This window comes from Mauremys mutica, chromosome 2 (genome assembly GCF_020497125.1).
Source record: "Mauremys mutica isolate MM-2020 ecotype Southern chromosome 2, ASM2049712v1, whole genome shotgun sequence".
Lineage (NCBI taxonomy): Eukaryota > Metazoa > Chordata > Testudines > Geoemydidae > Mauremys > Mauremys mutica.
The window spans coordinates 269,632,358-269,655,205 of NC_059073.1; the positions used below are offsets into that span (position 1 = coordinate 269,632,358).

A 22,848-nucleotide genomic window follows, 5' to 3' on the forward strand; every position below is an offset into this window, starting at 1 on the left:
TTACCTTTTCAGTATGTATATACTTAGGACATATGTGAAAACAGGGACTGGAATGTAAGATCAGACACATGATCTATACAGGGCCAGCTCCAGGCACCAGCGCACCAAGCAGGTGCTTGGGGCGGCCAACAGGAAGGGGCGGCACGTCCGGATCTTCAGAGGCAATTTGGCAGCGGGTCCCTCAGTCCCTCTCAGAGGGAAGGACCTGTCGCCAAAGAGGCGGCAGTAAGGCTGCCGCCTAAATGCCGATCGTGACTTTTTTTTTTCCGCTTGGGGTGGCAAAAACGCTGGAGCTGGCCCTGGGTCTGTCCAGTCCTACACAAAGCTACAGAAGAAGATACAAGAAATCCTGGACTAGGAATAACCTGCCTGGACTGGAAATTTCTTCCTATCCCTTTGATTTAGTTAGTGTTTGCATGATGTCACATAAGAGTATATATTCCTTATACACATTTTGCATCCTAGCTAATATAATTGTGATTGAATGTTCTCATTATCCAAATGAATGTATGGTTTTTTAGGCGGGGGATGGGAGAGTTGGCTTCAATAATATCTTCAGTTCTATGGGTTAATTATGTAAAGATAATTTATTTTTATCAGTTTTACATATATGGCCTTTCAATTTCATTGAACATTCCCTTGTTCTTGAATCATGAGCAAAAGTAAGTAAGGATACCCGATCTATCTTTGATATGCCATTGAAACTACGCCAGTGTTTCTCAAAATATGGGGCACACCCACCTGAAGCATGAAGGGTTATCTGGAGGGCATGGACAAATGTTTGATTTGTTCCCCAGAGTTTTAGGTTTTAAACTCAAAAAGAATAAGACTCTAGCTGCAATGGATGTGAAGAAAATCTTCAAAACCTGAAGTCAGAGTAACCAATGCAGAGACATCTGATTGAGTTTACAGAGAGCCTGAAACAGCTGAGGTGTGAGCGTCCCCTTTCATTTCAATTGGTACTAAATCAGATGTGAATTATGATCCCTTAAAAGTCAGCATAATGAATTATTTAATTTCTCAAAGCATGTAAGAAAGAAAAAGTATCATATTATGAAAATCTATAACATTATTTCCCAAATGGGAGGGAAAGGGAAAGGACTAGCTGGGGAGGGGTATGTGAAGAAGCTATATAGAGCTTAAATATGACATGACAGGAGTCAAACATGTGGGCATGATTGGCTTCATTTTTCTGAAGGAAAACACTGCATTATTCTGTACAGACCTGATCCAAAGTCCACTGAAGTCAGTGGGCATCTTTCCATTGACTTCAATGGGTTTTAGATCAGGCCCTATACCTCTATCACATCTACTCTTGCTAAACTAAACAGTACCAATCTTTTCAATCTTTCTTCGAAGAGAAGTCTTTTCATGCCTAACAACTTATCCATTTCTAATATAGAGATATAGACAGAAACATTGATAAAGGACATTAGGGTTACCATAACTGAACATGGGTGAAATCCTGGCCCCATTAAAGTTAATGACAGAGCTCCCATTCACTGGAACCCATGTTTGTGGTAAAGCAATACCATTGACTTGTATAACACCAATAGTATTAGTTATATTTCCCATCTTGCTATTTAAAGACCCTAACGTGTTGTTTGCTTTTCTGACTTTCACTGTATACTGAACAGATTATTTCCTTGCACTGTCTACAATAATGCCCAGCTATTTTTTCTGAGTTTTTACAATTTAGAACACAGAAATCTGAATGCATATTTCTGATTACACTTCCCAATGTGCCATACCTTGCAATGGAATATTAAACTTTTCAACAAAAATTCAAATCTGACAAATTTCAATTTGGAAGGGCCACCACAGTGCCTCATGGGAGTTGTCATTCAGGTGCCTCATGCTCCCATTCTCCTCTGCAGAATAAGCTCCCTGGTTGGATTTCATCTCCATGATGCATTACAATCTGTCCTCTTGGTGAGGGAAATAGAGCATCATGGGAGAAGTAGTCCAGATCAGGAGTCCACCCTAAAAAGAACATATGACAACTCAACTGCCACTCTTGTGAGGCATCCTAGTGACATGTGAGAATTTAAATATTTCAGGGTTTTGCCTTAAAGTTTTTAATTGAAAACACAATTTTGTAGAAAAACAGTTTTGACATAAAAATTTCTACTCTCCCTACTATTAAACAATGCCAGTTCTTATCTGGGATCACTGGGACACCCCTTGGTAACCTTTTGCACTGTTTAATATTGACCATGTATTCCTACTCTTTGTTTTCTGTCTCAGCCAGTTTCTGATACATGAGAGTACTTTATGTCTGACCTCTTTCACATTTAATTTCCTTAACTGATGAACTTTGACAAAGGCAGTTTGAAAGTCCAAATGAATTATATCTTAGCATTTTTCCTTTTTTTTTTACTGTTTTGTTGACATGTTTAAACAGGGTTTTTTAGATTAGAGATATGTAATTTTATAGGTTCTATGCTTGTTGGCTTCTACTGTATCATGTCCAACTGGGTGTTTCATAACAGTATGTTTCATTAGTGTTTCAAATAATTTTCATGCTAGTGAAGTAAAATTTTCTAGTCTGCCATTTCCAGAATGATCTTTAATACCTTCTTTATAGATAGTTTTCCAATTAGTCTAGGGCAGAGATGGTAAAATGTTTCCATGATTTTTTTTCTCCTTTTTTAAGAGAAAAATAGTTATTTTATTGAAAGAATTTCCCTGGAAAAAGTTCATTTTCAACTAAATTTTTCAGCTTTTCACTAGAAACTATTTGTTTAAAGTTTTTGAAACTGAAATACACTTCTTTTTTTTTAAAGTAGCTTTCTGTTGCAAGCAGGTTTTGTTTTGTTTTGTTTTCAGTTTTTTATCAAAAACATACACAGATTTGGTAGAAAAGTTATGACAAAAATGAAATTGTTTTAATCAAAATCATCTGAAGGAAAAAAAGAGTTTCCCAACTAGCTGTAATCCACTGCCACACCAATGACTGCATCACAAAGAATAAAAACGGATGAGATAAATAGTTGGCAAGTACATATCATTTCCCATATTCAAAGCATGGTAAAGACTTTAACTAATCTCTGTCAGGCAGACATTATTAACCCAGGAACTACTATCTACATTTTACATATGGAGACACTGAGCATAGTTGGACAACATTACTTACCCAAAACTCTGCCGGAATTGGGACTAGAACATCAGAGTACATTGTAGTTACCAATTACCAGAGAGTTGTGACAAGAAAAATGTCAGTCTATCTCTTATCTTCTTCCACCTAATGAACTGGTAAGGGACAGAAACCAAGGGACAGTCAAATTAAAATCTAAACTGTTTCCTCCTCAACACTTCTCACTGGAGCAGATTATGGAGTCCATCAATGACTCTGAACCAGGAGAGAGAGGGGAATAATAGGCAAATTCTACCCTAGATGTGAAAATCGGACGGGTTAGGAGCTCCCGCTGCATTATATAGGAGATAAAGGGTTACTTTTGAGGACACAATTCAGCCGTAAAGGGAGAGGCAATGGCTCAAACCCAGATGCTGGTCCATTGCAGGATACTTATTGTCAAGGATCTTTACTTTCTCTCTTTATTTTGGACCATAAGTTCTGATTCTGGGGGTGTTCCGGGGCTGGAGCATCTATAAGAAAAAAAATAGTGGGTGCTCACCATCCATCGGAAGCCTTGCCAATCAATTTGCCCTCTTCCCCCATCACCTCCCACCTGCCTGAGGGTCCCACCAATCATCTCCTCCCGCTCCCTCCCATGCCTCCAGGCACTCCCACGCATCATGAATCAGCTGTTCAGCAACATTCAGGAGGTGCCCAGGGAGAGGGGGCAGAGCAAGGGCGGGGCACTCTTGGGGGGAGGGGGCAGAACAGGGCAGGAAGAGGTGGGGTGGGGGTGGAGCAGGGGCAGGAAGAGGTGGGGTGGGGCCTAGGGGGAAGAGGTGGAGTGGGGGCGGGGCTTGGTGTGGAGTGGGGGGTGAGCACCCCTGGGGAAATTAGAAAGTCTGTGCCTCTGTTTTGAACAACTCTGGGTGATTTCTATCAAAACTAAGCTTCCTATTTATGCAACCCACTGTTTCCTGAGAGGATAGTCGAATAAGACCAAAACTGAGTTCCATTGTACTCAATGACAAAAATGCCACTGACTTCAACAGCACCAGAATTTGCTAACACAAGAGTCTACTGTACATTTAATTTTAAAAAATAAACAAAATAAAATGTGTTTTTCCCTTTTACTGCACTCCTTTTATTACTGCTTCTCTAGTTTGTAGAGGTTTTATCTAATTTAAACTATAACAGTGGCTCTGAAAGCTGATTTGCAAATACTCCAACCAGTGTCATTTTCAGATAATTAACTTGGCACTTAACAGCTCTGAGATTTACTTTATTTTTGAATTATTGTGAATTTTTATTGTTCAAGATCCATAGTGCTACGGTTTTGTTACTTTCAGTAGATCTCTAGTACTTCTCTTCATCCTGTTTGTGACAGACTGACAATATCCTGTAATACCCTGAACAAACCCCATGGGATTAAGTTAAACCTTCTTAAATTAGGGTTAATACCTTTGGGGGTACATTGTATTATAAATTCAACTGTATATGCGTTATTGTGGCATTGTATGTAGCTTCTCTGGTAGGAAAGGGGATGCTAATGTACTTCCTCTGTTATCAGCCTTTTAAAGCCACCCCGGAGAGATTCACATACACTAGTTCAAATAGTATTCTCCAGGGACCAAGAGACAAAGAAAGGGTTGTTGGATACATAGCCTAGTTTTAACCTGCCTCAGTGCCTTCTTCCTGATCCAGAAAATAGACAGGACCCCTATCCTTAGGCTGGCGTTGGAAGGACTGGGCCTATTGAGGTCCCATAAGACTGGGTGCTTGTTCTGAACTGAAGCTGTGAGGAACTTGTAACCACAAGGAATCCCTTGGGTAAGGGGTTGAAGGACTGCTCCTGCCAGAATCCATGTTAGGATGAACTCCGGTAAGCTTTTCAGCATGTATGTAAGTTCTTTTATTGTTTTTAATAGTTTTTTCTCTGTTATGATTTTTACCTTAGGAATAAAGTAGGCTTGCGTAGGATGTGCTGTGTGGTACTTTATGACTGGAGCAATGGCGTCTGTTAACCATTTCTGAAAGAAAGCAAGCAGGTGTCCTGGGCAACCTGGCTGTGCTGGGAATAGCACAGTGAAAGCAGGGAACTGTGCAGCCTGGAAATACCCCAGTCAGAAGGGAGAGAGGTGTGGGTCTCTCTCCATGAAGGCAATGGCTGGGGAGTTGGAAGCGAGAGTGGATGCCTGAGAGGAAACCACTGAAAGGAAACACGGGTGCAGCTGCCATGAACTGTGAGACTGGCATTGTCATAACCTTCCTTATCAAGATTAAACCAGTGGCCTGATTTTCAAGGGTGCTGAGCATCATAACTAAAGCTGACCAGAGGATGATAATTTGTGGTACCTTTTGAGATTTCTAAATTTCGTTTCATTCCAATTCAAACTAAAAATGTATGTGTGTTTTAGAGTCTGGTAGTTAAGGATGTGGAAGACCCAAGTCCAAATCTTGAACGCTAATCTCACACATACCAACCCAGAGTCCTAAGCACCAAGTCATATAATAGAATCATAGACTTTAAGGTCAGAAGAGACCATTATGATCATCTAGTCCGACCTCCTGCACAATGCAGGCCACATAGCAAGATAGTGTGTTCAGAGGTTGGAATTAAAACCCCTTTTTGACAATGTCTATGTTAAAACTGAAACATCTCCACGAAACATTTCGGTTGCAATAAATCAGCACATTTGGTCAAAATTTCATTTAAGTAAAAAATATTCTGACCAGCTCTACTCCCATCGAAGTCAAAAGTTTTCATTCCTCATTACCTCTGAAACTAAGACATACAACTAATTTTAGCAAATTAGGACAATGACCATGTGAAGGAGATGTATAAGAAAGGATAGCGGGAGTATGTGATTAAGTATCCATTCATCCTGCAACATGAGTTAGCAAGAAAAACACAGAGCTGCTGATGGGTGAGTGAGTGTTTTAACTTTTGCTTCGCACATGGTGGAACTTTGTAGATCTCATATGACGTGCTAACCCCTTTCATCAATAAGGAATGGAACAAAATAGAAAAAAGTGATTATCAATAGATAAAATAATATTGTCCCATAATGCTCCATTATGGGAGCTCCTTGGAGAGTAGGGAGGAAAGAAAGATTTTCATATTCTGGTATAATGAAGTTTGCAGCTTTTGGCTCAGAGTTTATTTTTCAAACAAATCTGCAATAGCAATTTCCGTTCTGAGAACTATCCCAAAGCAATGTAATTATTGGCAGCATTTCAACATGCATTGAAAATTGAAGCTGAATTAATATTTTATTAATTTTTTGATACTTAAAACCAAAATCTGGAATATTATTTGACTTTTGGTAGCTGCAGAAAATATTACACACGTCTGAGTTTTTGAGGTATTATGATACATAGTCAGACACTATAGTGATCATATAGTTTTGGAATGTTGAAATGGACTGTGTAATTGATCTACATGTGATAAGTGATGGGAAAGTACATTAAAAGATCCAACTAGTTGGTGAAAAAAAGGATAGTCACTATGTGGGAAATGAATAGAGAAGGGGGGTTAATCACCTAAACCTGATCTATTCATTTAATTGTTCAGCATTTGGCAGCGTTTAAACAACTATTTTGTACCAACTAAGTCACTCTATACTGTCATATATACTATATAGTTACCATACCAGGGCACACCAGGCATTAATTCAGTCCAGTTTCCTAATATTAATTTTAACACCTTCTCCTTTCCTGATGTTTCTATTATATATATATATATATATATATACACACACCCACACACCATTTTACAATGACTGGTGATCTGCAGTTCTTTTATTACTACCACAGTAATCCACTGATATTGTTCTCTTCATCAACATGTTGGATTAGTTCAAACAAAAATGACATCACTAGCTATATGTTTACCATCTAATCAGTACAAATAATTCAAAAGATAAAAAGTTGAATTTTTATGATTAAAGAACCTAATAAAAAGCTAATAGCACAATGTTTGTTATTAATTATCTGCAATGCAGCAGCACGTAGGTGTTGCAGTGTTTCATTTTAATCTAGTAATAAATTCTTAACATACAAATTAAAATGACATCCACATTAATTTCTGCCTGGGAACAGGAAAGTTGCTATATTGTTGCAAGTAATTAGTAAGGAGATCGAGTTGTGCAGAAAAGCTAATTGGAAGTTATTAGGGAAATTTTCTGAAAGCTAGTCAAATGCCTGTGTGATCACTATTGATTCAGAAAGTTATTTTTTTGCAAAAATAGGTTGAGGTAGGGCTGGGACAAGAAGACCTAATCAGAGGACATTGAGATGGGAAAGAGCTGATTTAAATGTGTTTCAGAGTCCCAACATATAGATGTACCACTCCTGTTTTTCTCCTTGCTCCTGCTGGCATTGTGCTAACTCCATTGTCATGGCATTTTTCACTTTTGGCAACTACTGAACATTGTTTACCAACATATAAATAAATGCACCCTATGGTTTCAATTGGTTTTAGTATACTTTTTTCAATTTCACATTTAAGCTATTGTGTACAGTAACTACAGGCTGTCAAAGAGCAGTTGCATCTACATTCCACACCGGAGACAGGTAGAAGAAGGGGAGAAATGATAGATGTCCAAAATTTGCACTGACAAGCCAGGGTCCTGAGGATGAGCAGAAACTGGAATTGGGCAAATAATGAACAAATGTATTTGTTCAAATGTTTTTATTATACCAACACTGGAAAAGGAACAATTTAGCACAATGGGTTTTTTTGGTTCTTTCCAATACATAATATTTCAGACATCCACAATAGTAATAGTAATTATTAATTATATTTATCTTGCCTAGCAAAGAATGGGCTGTGTCCAGTAACAATGTAAATCCAAAGCTGTCACTGGATAGTGCTGGATTCCACATGTTGAACACAAACAACTTGCTGTGCAACACTTTGACGCGATCATACTGAATTCTACCACTTCATTAGAGTATTTTAATTCTATCCCCTTCCCCCTGTAATTTATTAAACTTTGTCCAGCGTATTTCAGACACTAGGTTATGTAGATTGGCATTTTTATAATATGCTTTCAGAGCACTAGAGGGAGAAAGAGAAGTTAGTTTTGCTGATAAGAAACCAGACTTGAGATGCCAAAGAAGATTAGAAAGTAATGAAGAATGCTGAAATGGAAAATTAATTTAGTGGGGCTATGGTGGTTTAGGAGAAGAGGGTAGGAGGGGAAGCATATTAATTGTGAGAATAAATGTTACCTTCTGAGTGTTGCAAAAGGTTATATAGTGCTTGATTAAAATATTGCTGTTTTTACTATTGGCATCATAGAGTGATATAAGATGACAAATAAGAAGAAATTGCCAATAGGCAATACTTGCTCGATAGTGCTACATTTTAGATTTCTCTCTCCCCTCTTTTTATGGGGGTTTTGGTGGGCCTGAAGTTATTACAAATATTTCAGTTGCAAGTCTTTCTAAATTGTCAATGTGACTTGGCATTGTCAATCAATTAATGAAATATCTTATACTATGTAACCCAGACATGAGGATATGAAGCCAGACATTATTAAATAAGCAGATACTTATATTTCCTTAGAGAAAAATCCCATGCATTTATTTGAAAATGCCTTATGCAGCGGTGTGGGACAGAAAGTCCCATGCCCCCTAAATGAGTGTGTAAAATTCATGGAGCCACCTCTGTTTGTGTCTCCTGCACAAGAAACACAGACATTTACAGTAGATGGGTTCAGGAGTGATCCTATGTGTACATGTGTCCCATATGCAGCATCTGTATTTCCCTGTCACACATGGAAGGTTGAGGAGGGCTATGTGCCTCCCTGATTCACAAACTGTCCCATTCCCTATTGGTCTAGAGAAGCTTCATACTGGCTCTCACTACTCAGAGCTGTGGCTAGCTCTCACAGTGTATTTATCTATTTATTAACCTCAGGGTCACGCACAGAAAAAGTGAAGAATCAAATCCAGTTGCCATTTTGCAAATGATACGTTCATTTAATGTCAGTGTTGCACATCTGATTTACTTCCACCATTCAATTTCTTAATCCCTTTTGTCATTTAATCCATTAGTGATGTGGCTACCTTGGGCTAAATCAAAGAAGCTGGAGGATCTGTGGATTCTTCTTCTGTCTGCTCTTTTGAGAGAGATTGGAGTAGGAACTTGAGACATTAAAATATTTGCAGTTCTTCCTGCCATTACGATACAGTAGTTCTTGGCACAAGTGTCTCTCCAGCCAGCCAAAAACATTAACAACAATAGCAGCAGCTGGTAAGGTACCTAAAATACTAATGAATTATTACTGATTATTTGTATGTTGGTAGACTCCACAGTGAGGTCAGTGCTATCCACTAAAACAGCTGCCCTGCGCGACTCACAATCTAAGACAGGGAACATCTGAATGGGACCAGAGACTTTCATTTATTGTATGTTCGTATAGCATGTAACACAAAGGAGCCCAACCTGGTTCTGGCCATTAGGTGCTACAGTAATATAAATATTAAATAATAATTTATTTTTATTGACCAATATTGTCTCATTGTTCGTTTCTTTGCATTCCTCCATACATCTATCCATTATCTTAAATTTATACTGTAATTTCCTTGGGGCAGGAACCATCTCTTTCTTCTGTGTTTGCACTGGGGGCTCAATGGGTGTCTTGGTTTGTGACTCTTGCTCCTATGTGTTACCAAAATAATAATTAATATTATATTTAATCCTCCCAATATTGTTGTATATCTAATTAAGAACCCCAATTTCTATTTCAAAACCCTACAGTCCATTCCCATGGTTGCCAGTTCTTTCTACAGTCCTGGAGTTTTGATGAAAAACTTCCCCTGCATTCACTTTCTGTTATAGTGGAGCTAAGCTCTACCCATATCTTCTTCCTGCTTCCCTTGCCCTCTCCAGGCATAGCTGGGACTTTCTCAGCACTCACCAGGAGGGGGTAACAGCAGGACATGTGTATTTTCCCTGCAGTTCCTCCTCCCACATGAGAGTCTAGTCCCAAAGGCAGCCAGGACTTCATCAGAAACATTGAAGAGGAGAGGAGCAGGGAAAGGCACAGCCAGAACCCCCTATTCATCCCATCATTTCACAGCCCCTGGTCCCCAGTGTTGTCAGTGTAACACCGACAGACCCCGGTTGTTGGTGGGTGGGATAGAACTAAAGCCATATGGCTCTTAGCTAAAGCTGTAGAGCAGACTCATTAATCTCTCTCTTGAGTGGTCTTGGTGCCACTAGATGGGACAGAGTACCACACCCAGGAGGTGTGTGGGTTACATCAGCAGACTTACTTTATAGGATTAGAGTGCTGGACATTATTTCCCTGTTTGTTTGTTGGTAGTTTGTCCCAGACTCCTCCCTCACCTTTCCCTGCTGCCAGCTTCACTCTCCCTGCCCTCCAAGTTCCATCCTTCCACTTCTCATCATCAGTTTCCCTCATCCTCTTCTTTCCATTTTCACACTGCATTCATTCCATTTTCACTCCTATTTATTCACACCTTTATGCCATTCCACCTCAACCCATATTTAAAAATAAAAGCCACGTTACTCAGATGGAACTAACCAGCTATGTACCCATCTTCATCCTGGCCACTTTGCTTGCCTGTTGCGTTCCTTTTTCTCACCCTTCTTCTGTTTTGTCTTGTTAGATTGTAATCTCTTTGCAGCATGGACTATGTCTTGTATATTTTTTTTACACGACCTTGCACACTGGGGAATTGGCACCTGCGTGGGCTGCCTCAAAACAAATAATAGCACAGTCAGTACAAGAAGTTATTGTATCTGGCTTTGCTTTCTCATTGGTTGGGAGGGGAATAACAGAGAGTTTGAAGTTTTGTTAATGAGAACATTAATTTTGAGATTCCAAAGTAGATTAGAAACAAAGATTGGAAAATCAATTTAGTTGGATTAAGAATAGTGGTCAGGAAAGGAGAATGATACCTCTGAAAGGAAAATTTTGTTTATATTTGACTAATGAAGTTTAAAGATTATTAAAATGTCTTTAAGCTGGCTTTTGCAGAGTGTGTGGAAATACCTGATTTAAGCACAGAGAGGGTGGAAAACATTGGGCAAAATCCTGAGAGGTGCTAAGTACTGTACCTGTCACACACAGTGTAGTCAGTGGGAGTTGGCTGGAGTAAGGAAGGCATTAAAACTGAGGCCTAGCATGTGCTCAGATATGCACAGCCTGGAGTTAGTGATAGGGTAGAGACATTGCCCCAAGGGGGAGTTCCGGGAAGGACTGTGTGCAATCATAAGGTGCTCATGGTGTGTTTTCAGGCAGCTGCTTGCATCACCTGCTGCTCATGGTCCATATGTGCATAAAGAAAGCACTCCCTCCATTCCTCCAAGCATGAGGACTGGCTGATACTCTGGTTCTTGTGTGAGGTGAGGAAAGGGGGGAAGGTTTCTTACACCACCTCACAACCCTGTGTGCCAAGACAACACCCACTCAAAACCAGACCCCGAGGAAGGACCTTAGAAATGGACCATCCAATTCCATGGGATTACAGGTGATCAGCGTTTCTTCAGTTTGGCCCATAAAATAGGAGCACCCTAGAGAATTCCACAAATGGTCAAATCCTGCTTCTGTTGAAACCAGTGGGAATTTTGCTATTCATTTTAATGGTAGCAGAAGCAGGTCGAAAACAAAATTGGCATGAACTTAGTGGCCTACATGCTGAACAAAGTTAGTTTCTCCTCCATGAACAGTAACCATTAAGTCTGAACTGAATTATTCAGAGGGGAAAGTAAAGGAAAAAAATCTCAAATGAATAATTTACATAGGTTGCAGATGAGTTAAAAGGTGTATCTTAGAAAAAAAATAGGCTCTGTGAATACAAATCAATTAAATGATTTCTACTGGGTTAAATCACTTCATCTCTCTTGCTTCTCTCACTCACACTTCCTTCACCATGAATTATATTAATGTATCGGCATAATCACATTTATTGTGATCATTTAAAAGAAAATGGAAAAAACAAACAAACAAGCCTGCCATTGGAGGCATCTTTTGCTCTTTTTGTAAATGTCCAATCCGTACCATATCAACAGACTCCCCCTTTACTTAGACCTCCAGAGATCTATATAGTGGGTTTGAGGTAGAAGAGACTCTATATATATTATCACAGGATGCTGTGAGCATGTGGGATCTTGATCTAAACTCTTGTTGCTTTGGCATGAATCCTTTTGTTGCCAGCCATTCTCTCTCCTTCTTCCTCTTGTTTGTTATAAGCTGCTCTTGGTCATTCTCTGCACAAGTGTAGAGGATAAAGATAAAACAGCTTCAGGAGTGCCAGAAATGATATCAACATGAACAAGCAGTATTTGTACACAACAGAATACAATGGAAAAGAGTCCATGTCTAGTGGCTGTTTCTAATCTTATGGACGACATAGAAGGAAGTGAATTTTCTGTGCTAAGGAGCCAAGAGCCTGAGTTCAGCTTTCTATCTAGTGGCTAGTACTGTAACAAGAGATTTTTGCTTTGAATGTTCTGAAATACCGTGCAGCACCTTAACACAAGCTTGCAGGAAAACCTCAGAGGGGGTTTAAAAACACTGTGAAATTCACTTCTCCCAACTGACATAATTAAGGTGGGGACAGTATCAGGACACTCTGATTTGCATAAAATAGTAATTAGTTCTAAGATTAAGTATAAATTAATGATAGCTTAAATTTAGAAAATCCAACATGGTGGACCAAAATGATGGATACAGAGATGACATAGTTTAAATTTAGAGAATGGAAAATTTCAAAAGGTTCCAGCAAACTCAGAGGAAGGAGCACTGCTTTCTAAAAGTAGGTATGATGTAATAGGGAGGTGCTAGAAAAGCTAGAAGCTGATTGGCTGAGACGAACTGATCTTGAGAGAGCAACCAGAATATAAGGTGACAGCAGGATGAAGGTGTAGGGGTTTTGAGGGTTTGTGAAGATCAGAAGCCTCAAGAAGAAGCAGCAACAACAGCAGCAGAATTCTGAAAGTCACCACGGCAATGGCTTCCATAGCAACTCAATCAAGCGGCTACCTGCAGGAGCAACAGCAGAGAACCTGCTAGAGGGCAGCATCGTCTAAGGCAGCTACGAAGCAGCTAACCGCCTCTACTGTGGCTGTTCTGGCAGGTAACCACCATGACTCGTCAGCAACAACCAGCTTCTCCAGGTGCAGACATCTTCATCATTTATATTGGCAGAGCAGAAAGACCTAAGATGAGTAGAGGGATTTTGGTGTGAGAGTGTAAGTCTAATTTTAAAAAATTATTTTCTTTAAGAGTGCCTGGGTATGTCTGTTAATAAAGTTGTATGCCTGCTTCTAAATGAGATCTCCCCTGCCCATCCTGTGACCGGTTGGCCAGTGCTCAGGGGATGTTAAATATTAAATGTTAGATAGTAAATGTTAAATGTTTACTGTTAAGTGTTAATGTTAAATAAATGTTTTCTTTTTTAATCTGTGAATATAATGATGGTTTTTCATATGTGTATATAGAGGCCACGTAAACTACACTGTATTAAGTCTGAGGTTAGATTGTAACACTAAGACTAAAAGCCTTTGTGTATGTGGGATATTTATATGAATTTTGCATTGGAACTACTGTGTTTTATTAAATCCTATGTATCTTTTCTTGCTTTATTAAACTCTCTGTATTTTTTTTTAATTTCTGTTAAATAAATCATTATTTTGTGTTTGAAGAATTTCTGCTTGTGTGGAAGGCTGTATCTGTGTCTGGGAAGCCCTCTGTGGGTTGGAGACAAGCCCCCGGGTAACACCCTGACAATTCCTTTGGAGCGGGCCACAACCTTGTTATCCTTTTGTTCAATTAGAAGTGCTATCATAGGCTACCATAATTGGCAGGCTTGTGCTCAAGGCGCTAAAAGCCCCACGCAAATTTGTAGGTAACATAATTGGCGTCGACATTTTAGGATAAAGTACATGGCTACAATTTGCTGTTTTCTCACACCTAAAGAATTTCCCTTCATCAAGTGGGCTTTTAGTACTGGAGGTCATTTATTTGATCCCTGCTGATTACTGTGGTTGTCTCTGTGTATATATCCGATTCTATTTCTTGTCATTAAGGGCTATATTGCATTATATTGTCAAAAGAAGTTAGCATACTTCACTGACCATATCTGAATTCTGCTCTGAAGTTCATAGCCTCCCAAATCCACTGATCCAAGTATCAATGTATTGTGCTGCTGCTGAGGAGCCCCAGTCATAAAGCAGAGTCCCATGGTGCTAGACACTCTACAAACACAGACAAAGAGATGGTCCCTGCCCCAAAGAACCTGCAATATTTTGGAACTTCATGTTGGTGAATAGCATCAGAACTATAACTCCATCTAACAATGCAAGAAAAAATAATTTTATACAAGTAAAATGCTGGTAAATACGGCTTTCACAGTTGGTGCATCTCCATATTTTTTGTGGTTTTAGTCCTGCAAAAGTTAACCTTTTATTTTAATAACTTTATATGAATAATTTTACTTGTGAATGACTGAAACATTTAATATGTAGTATTTTTGATATTGCATTTTCTACTCAACCTTTTGTCTAACAACTTTGTATGAATGAGTGAATTTTTCAGTCATTTCATAAGGGTGGAGTGTAAGATGCATACATGTTCATGGAGATACTTTTTTGGGTTCAGTGACATGGCAGAGATTTTGTCTGAATTGCTAATTTTGTTGTAAACCAAGTAGCCTGCAATCATGGGTTAAAGAGAATGACTCCTTATGCCGGTACATCTTTTCAGTTCCCTTCACTTTTGTCAAATCTCTAATCAATGACCTCATTCTTTGTACTTTCTGCGGGAAGAGTTGGTGGCTCCTTGTCTGTGTACTTAAATGACTCAATCATGCCTCCTAAATTTGAAATGTAAAGATATATGAGATCTGACAAGTTCAGTATCACATTGGCCAAAAGCAGCTAAATATCAAGGTCCTAAAACTGAGCCATCCCTTAAAGTGCATTCACATGAACATTTTGAATAACATTTCTTTGTAATAATTCACAAACAAAACTGGACTTTGAAATAATAATAAAAAAAACCATGTAAGATAAGAAATGTTGACATGAAAAAAACAACATGTTTTCCATACCTCCTCCTCCTGTTTCTGTCTTAAGGGTAACTCAGAGTAACATATACTGACATATAACATTGAAATATAAAATGAAGAATGTTAATGATAAGATTAAGAGCTTTGATAGCTATATATTTAATTATTTGTAATTATTTATAGTGAATGAGTATACATGAGGAAACACTGAGGCCAAGTCCTTGATGGCATAAATGTGGTTTTTTGCCAATCCTTCTTTTACAAAGAATTGCTAATCTGCTTAAAATGTTATTGCTGAGAGAACAAAGGTAACACGTTGTGTTGGAAGATGTAAGTAAAAGGTACACAAACATGTAATAATAAATTTAAAAAACCCTTTTCCTGGGAAAACCCAGAGCAGGGTGACAGAAAACAACATGACCCAGAACTTGCAAAATCATCAGAAAAAATACAGAAGTTGGGTATTTGAAGCCTGTTCATGAGTAATGTATTGGTTATCCACAATCCAAAGGACTGATGTGCTAAAAGCCAACTGGATAAACATAACTTAATCTGCAATGTAAAAATGTATAAAAGATCTAAGTGAACATGGGCACAAATTGGATAAACACCAGACCAGAAACTGAAGAACAGGACTGAAGGACCAGAGCAATGGATCAGAGAAGGGGATGACTAGCAAGGAAGGTGGAAGAATTTCCCGATGCCCCAGAATGTGGTAATTTGGGCCCATTTACCAATCTGTCTTGTCTGTTATTATTTGTCTGTCATAAATATATGTCCAGACACTATAAGTGACAATAATTCTGTCTGAAATTGTATAAATAAAGGTGAAAATTTATTTAACCTAAATTAGGTGGACTTGTGACGGAGTTCCCAAAGGTAACAAAATTCAGATTTTTAAAAATTCTTTCTGTGTCTGTTAAAATTGAGTTTCAAAGCCCAGATTTCTTCATCACTTTACATATTAATAACCTGTGCAGTGAAGACACAGTGGCATGAACACTGGCATGGGGTAGCAATGCAAATATATACTCCAGATTCTGGGCAGGCTTGTTCGACCCATGCTGAAGCCCATACTATTGTGTCTTCACTGCTATTTTTAGCCATGCTAGCTAAAGTTAGCACGGGTATGTGCCTACACAAGCTGAAATCACCCTCTGATTGCAGTGTAGACACAGTTAGATGGAGTAGTGACTCTACACGTACTTATGGAAGTAAAGATCCTATTTAAGCATGCCAAATATGAATTTCTTGACTAAATCCTCTTTAGGTAGTGATAACTGATTCTTCAATTTACCCAACATATTTTATGAGGTTTTTTAAACTAATAAAGCATTTACAAATACATTTTTTCTAGAACTTGATGAAAAATTAAAACAATTTTTTGCAAAATATTTCAATACTTGCAGGGTTCAAAATGGACCAATTTTCCTCTTTCATTAAATTTTTATTCAGGTGATCAAAATATTTTATTTACTCAAAAGCTTCTTTTTTCAATAAAACATTTCAAAACTTTTTCAGTAATGAATGTGAGAATATTTGCTAACATTGTTTATAAAAAGTCATGAAAAATCTGCCACAGGTGTCATAAAACACCCACTGTATTGATATAGGCCATGACCACGCAGTCCTGGTCCATTTGAGTTAATCGGAGTTTTACACATGCAGAGGGGCCCGTAACCAGAGAGGCCTTTCTCTATGCTGAAGTAGGGGTTTCTCCACCCCTTGTGGGCCTCAGAGTTGTCCTTCTATTGGTCAAAAGGCCTTTTGACAGTGTGAAGGTCTAGAGAGGGGAACAGCTGTGGACTAGCTGATCTCAGTTGCACTATCCCCTGCAGCCCTTCCAGATTTGCAGGCAGGAATCTGGTCAAGAGCGATACAGATTGAACTAATTCTCTTTGGGTGCATCTCTGTGGTTGCTACACTGCACTCATGGAGGAACCTAGTCATTACCAGCCCGTCTTTTACAAGAGCATACTGCCTGTGAAGCTGCACAGAACATTTCATAGAGATGGCTGTGTCTTCATTTTCTGCAGGGCTGTGAGGCCTCACCCAGATAAAATCCAGGGACTGCTCTTTCAAGGGGAAAAGGTTTGGCAATGTACATGAAACTGTATTTCCCCCAGTCCCTTCCTGCGTGTTTTTCCAATAGGAAATGACAATCTGGCCCCAGTTATAATTAGCAATCTATAAAAATACTTTACCCCCATTTTTTTGTACTAGTTAACTCTGAAAATACAGTATTTTCTTAAAGGGACACTGAAATTGGTTGAGTACCAAATCTGATTTCACCTAAAGTTGTAATAAGCTAAATATAATGTACAATATACTCTTTGTCATTGTGCATCTAGCCACTTACTGCATGACCTGCAATGTGTTATACTTTGCTGCTGCAGAACCAAAGGACAAGCACGATAAGTTACGTATCACAAAACAATTCCCAGAAACAGGCTGACATATTGATAATGTTGGTACACAAAGGGGGAAGTAAATAGTAAAGCTTCATAAATTTAAATTCCATTGAGAATAAGAGAGGAGACAGAAAGGAATGGCACTTATTAAAGGAAACAAATATTTATGCTGAGGCTTCTCAGAGAGTGTTACAACAGGATGGTAAACACAACTAATAAAAATGGTACTTAAGAACATAAGAACATAAGAACGGCCGTACCAGGTCAGACCAAAGGTCCATCTAGCCCAGTATCTGTCTACCGACAGTGGCCAATGCCAGGTGCCCCAGAGGGAGTGAACCTAACAGGCAATGATCAAGTGATCTCTCTCCTGCCATCCATCTCCATCCTCTGACGAACAGAGACTAGGGACACCATTCTTACCCATCCTAGCTAATAGCCATTTATGGACTTAGCCACCATGAATATATCCAGTCCCCTTTTAAACATTGTTAAAGAGAAACTTGACAGTTTCTCTTTAAAATTATAGACTCTGGCAATTTATGCTGGATTTAAAATGTCCTTCTACTGCTCTCATGCAGTCTTTTACTTTTTGGCATCTAATTTAACAACAAATCACTGTAATTACAACCCTCCCCACATCCATAGTCAGAACAGAAATTAGGACTGTTACTCAAGCTTTATTTTCCAGAATTTTTCAGCAACAGAAGAAACAGTGGAATAAAACCTTTAAAGGGACAACTGTTCCTTTCAGAACACCATGGGATATGAAGTTTTCCCCTGTAGCTTTCAATTAATTGCACACAAAAGACTGCAAGCAATGATATTTATTTAAAATTGTTGCTGGCACTGCAATAAGAGAGCTAAATTGGAACATGCTGTAATTCTGTACTGGAGAGCAGCAATGCCAGGAACAGGTCCTGAAGCGTTTTAATTTTTTTTGGGTGGGGGGGAGAGGAGAAGGAAGGGGAGGGAGGAAATATAACTATATAGCAGATGTCAGGAATTGTCAGCAAATGCATGAACGAGGTCTACTTCGTATAGAGTAGGGCTGTCTAAGAGTAAATGTTTTTAAATCCCTCCAACTGCTGATATTCCCAGTTAAAATAATTAAATTGTGTGACGTTCATCTTTGGTGTCACTTCATGGGATTTTGGAGACAATCCAGGACAGAAATTAATTTGTCTCCTTCAGTCTGTGAGCAAGTTCCCAAAATGATAATTTGAATGTGCATCTGCAATATTATAAAAATAATGCATCATGATGTCAAATAAAGTTTACATATTCCTTGACTAAATATCTTTGAGCCTAACCCCAAATGTGGAGCCGATAGACTCTTTCAGTACTTCACATCCACACAGAGGACGAAAATTCAAGTGTGATGTAAGTGGATGCAACTTCATTAAATTCAGTGGAATTCTCCTTGCTATATTCTCCATTACACAAGGAACAACACTATACTTTCAGTAGGAATGGTTTGAATGGAGTATTGAGGATGATGTTGGAACTGTAAGCTATCACTTTTAGGGTATTTCTACACCAGTGGTTCTCAATCTATTTACCACTGTGGGCTGCATGTGTTATGTGGGCAGCATCCACACAATATATATACTACCTGTATGGCCCTGAGGATGTCACATGGACGGCAGTTGTGTGCTGACTGGGCCATAAGCAGCTGGTGGGCTGCAGGTTGAGAACCCACTGGTCTACACTGAAGCTGGAAGCATGCTTCCCAGCAGGGGTAGACAGACATGTTAGCTCCGCTCAAGCTGGCATGTTGAAAAGAGCAGTGTGGCTGCAGCAGCACAGGTGGCGGCTTGGGCTAGCTGACCAAGTATTTTCCCACACGGTTGGGCAGGTTTATACTAGGGCAGTAGCCCAAGCCACTACAGCCACACTGACATTTTTAGTGCACTGGCTTGAACGCAGCTAACGTGTCTGTCTGCCCATTCTGAAAAGTATGCTCCCAGCTAGAGTGTAGACATACCTTCAGGTGATGTAGTTTCTTGATCCTATTTGCAGGCTAGGGGCTCATTGGGGAAGTGCGTGATCAGAGTCAGCGTGGAAAGAGACAGTTTAAAGGTAATGTTGGTGAGTTGCGCCTCTCTGCCTTAGGGAACTCCCTGTTTTGGGGTTCTTGTGTTTATCTTTCTGAATTCTAAGAAATAAAGTAGTATTATAGTGCAGCTTTCCAGAAAGCTATTTATGTTTTTATCACTGAGTGTATGCTGTGAACTTAACAGTTAACTTTAGATTAAGGTAAGCAAAACAAGAAAGAACAACAGTAGTGTCTCCATGAAAGGGCACACTGTGTATTCTTTATGTAATGTGTATCATTTCTGCTTTGCAAAATATCTCCAAATAACCTCAGCATTTGCCCTTGTAGATGGATGCAGTGCAGAGAAAGGAAAGCCACAACAATTACAGTTGCATCACACTTGTACAACAGGTGTGAAGCTGGTCCTTGAAATGCGAGTCATTAGTTGTTTGTAATAGCACAATCCTAAACCTAAATGGAACTGCTGAATTCTGGAACAGCATAGCTTGATCCTGCTAAAATCCATTGAGCAGGTGAAATCAGTACAGAAGGCTACAAATAATGTTATATTACAAATGTAAGATTATATATATATCTTATATATTATAAATGTAAGCAAATCAAGTGATTTAGATATAAGCAGAATAAGTTGCTTCCCTGCTCTGAACAAAGTATATACACATTATATCCAAACTTCCCCCATTCCTGAGTTTGTTGTGTTAGTGAACAACAAAATCAAACTTTGGACTACATTTTACACCTCAAGCGTGAGCATTCCCTGCAGGACCTCTCTGTGCCACCTCCTAGTTCTGTCTATCTGTCTCCTGGTTTGATCCAGTTGAGTCCACATCCTAATGATTACATTAGATCTTTATGCTGGATACGATCAGGTGACCACTGTGCAGCAAAACATTAAAGAAAGTCTGAGGAGTGACATACTGTGAAATCTCTTTTCAATACATGCAGCAGGACATCTTGGGAGGAATTTGCCCTTCTGTGGCAACCACTTGACACTAGTTATAAATGGAAAGGGACCACCATGCTCTCTGCTGCCAAATACAGAGACAGCTCTGCCCTACAATCTCTAAATCCTCACAGCGATACTTGAATAGGGGAGGAGCAAGCCACTGCCTTTGGTAGATAGATAGATTTCATAATTTTAAAACTCTGCAGCCCCTCTTAAGGAATGGTAGAAGGATACAAAGTAGTAAAGCCACCTTTCTCTTCCATTCCAGTATAAGGCATTTGTAATGTAATGAAATTTTAACAATTCAGAAATTGCATTGGCAACTAATGTAAGCTCTTAAGAAGCAGTTTAAAGTACTCCTGGGCTTTAATCTCTTTAATTTTGTAGACATGGCACTTTCAATAAACTCCAATTTTCAATTAACAGGATCTGGGATGCCATTCCACGGAATATTACAATAATCCACTTCAAGGATTAGAAGAAGTGTGGACAGTTAAAGTCAGATCAGCGTTAAAGACATTTTAATCTCAGCATTTTAAAGATATTGGCAAACTAGTTCATTTACTGTTCAACTACAACTGGGGTACTGGAACAATTTGTATGGGGGGGGTGCTGAGAGCCATTGAACCAAACCGTGAACCCCATAAATAATGGAAACCAGTTCAAGCCAAGGGGTGCGGCAGCATCCCCAGCACCTCTAGTTCCAGCCCCTATGACTACAACTATTAAAATATATTAGATAACACACAGTCACTCCTTAATTTGCATATAGGAGATATGCTCACAACCCTCAAAGATGATTGCCAGAATATTCTCATTTATGATTACACAAGATACTGTTAAAAAAATTTGCTGCCATGAGTTGATCCTCTCTATCTGTAATTAAGGTTGAACTTTAAGGGGAGTTGGCTGGGCACAGGAGCTATGTTTTCTTCAGAGTCATGATCTAATGGCTGCATTTCCCCCAGAGCTCACACCCAATAGCCAAAATTTTCAAATACAGCTGCATAAAGCCAGGCACCAAAATTCAGATCACTGCAAGCACATGGAGTTAATGGGCAGAATCTGGCCCACTAAACATCTTGCATTAATAAATAATACAGCAAACACTTTATCATAATAATCCACTTGGCAACATGCTCTCCCTCCCTTCTAGCTCCCGCAGTGGGTAATTACAGTCAGGGATCTGAATTCAGGCCCTTGGGTTCTTGTCTCTTTCTTGGAACAAGTGACCTCACCAACACATGCAGTAACTGAATTCTGCAGGCCTTATGCACAGAGCTCCCATTCACTTCAGTGGGGGCATTCATGCACAGGGAGTGGTCCCAACAGTGCTGAGCTGTGTCCTTTATGCTGGTGTTATGGATTGTGTTTATCTCACACACTATCCATATCACAAAGCTTGAAAACCATAAATAATACCAAAAAAAGTAAGTATGATATTTTCACATACTTTCAGGGATTTAATTGTTCAATTCCCTTTGAGTGTCCTAATCCCATAGCCAGCTTTGTAGTTTTAGGCTGACATTTTCAAACAAAGCTCTACAAGGCAGACTGTCCCTGCCACATAAGAACATAAGAATGGCCATACTGGGTCAGACCAAAGGTCCATACAGCCCAGTATCCTGTCTGCTGACAGTGGCCAATGCCAGGTGCCCCAGAGGGAGTGAACCTAACAGGTAATGATCAAGTGTTCTCTCTCCTGCCATCCATCTCCACTCTCTGACAAACAGAGGCTAGGGACACCATTCCTTACCCATCTTGGCTAATAGCCATTAATAGACTTAACCTCCATGAATGTATCTAGTTCTCTTTTAAACCCTGTTATAGTCCTAACCTTCACAACCTCCTCAGGCAAGGAGTTCCGCAGGTTGACTGTGTGCTGTGTGAAGAAGAACTTCCTTTTATTTGTTTTAAACCACAGACTCCTGTTCCATAGTCCTGCCTCTTACATCCTCTAGAGTCTAGTCCAATTTCCCTCATTTCTTATCCCCAGAATAGCCTAAAAAGCAGGTGTGTCAGAAAGCATGCCTAAAATATTGCTAGGTTTCAGAGTAGCAGCCGTGTTAGTCTGTATCCACAAAAAGAACAGGAGTACTTGTGGCACCTTAAAGACTAACAAATTTATTTTAGCATGAGCTTTCGTGAGCTACAGCTCACTTCTTCGGATGCATAGAATGGAACATTCCATTCCATTCTATGCATCCGAAGAAGTGAGCTGTAGCTCACAAAAGCTCATGCTAAAATATTGCTGTATCTGGCCTCTGGTGAGTCAAACTGGGGAGTGAATTCTAGAGCCATTCAG

The 22,848-nt window shown here is 39.3% G+C and overlaps 1 long non-coding RNA gene across 2 annotated transcripts in view; it reads left to right on the top strand.

Moving 5' to 3' along the window:
• The first annotated feature begins 13,109 nt into the window (after positions 1–13,109).
• LOC123365142 overlaps positions 13,110–22,848 on the top strand; it is a 72,212-nt gene continuing 62,473 nt past the window's right edge. The window contains exons 1-2 of one of the 2 annotated variants that reach the window (XR_006577446.1): positions 13,110–13,310; positions 19,925–20,153. This is a non-coding gene — a long non-coding RNA (uncharacterized LOC123365142). The remainder of the gene's footprint in view (positions 13,311–19,924; positions 20,154–22,848) is intronic. The other variant, XR_006577447.1, reaches the window with a different exon arrangement.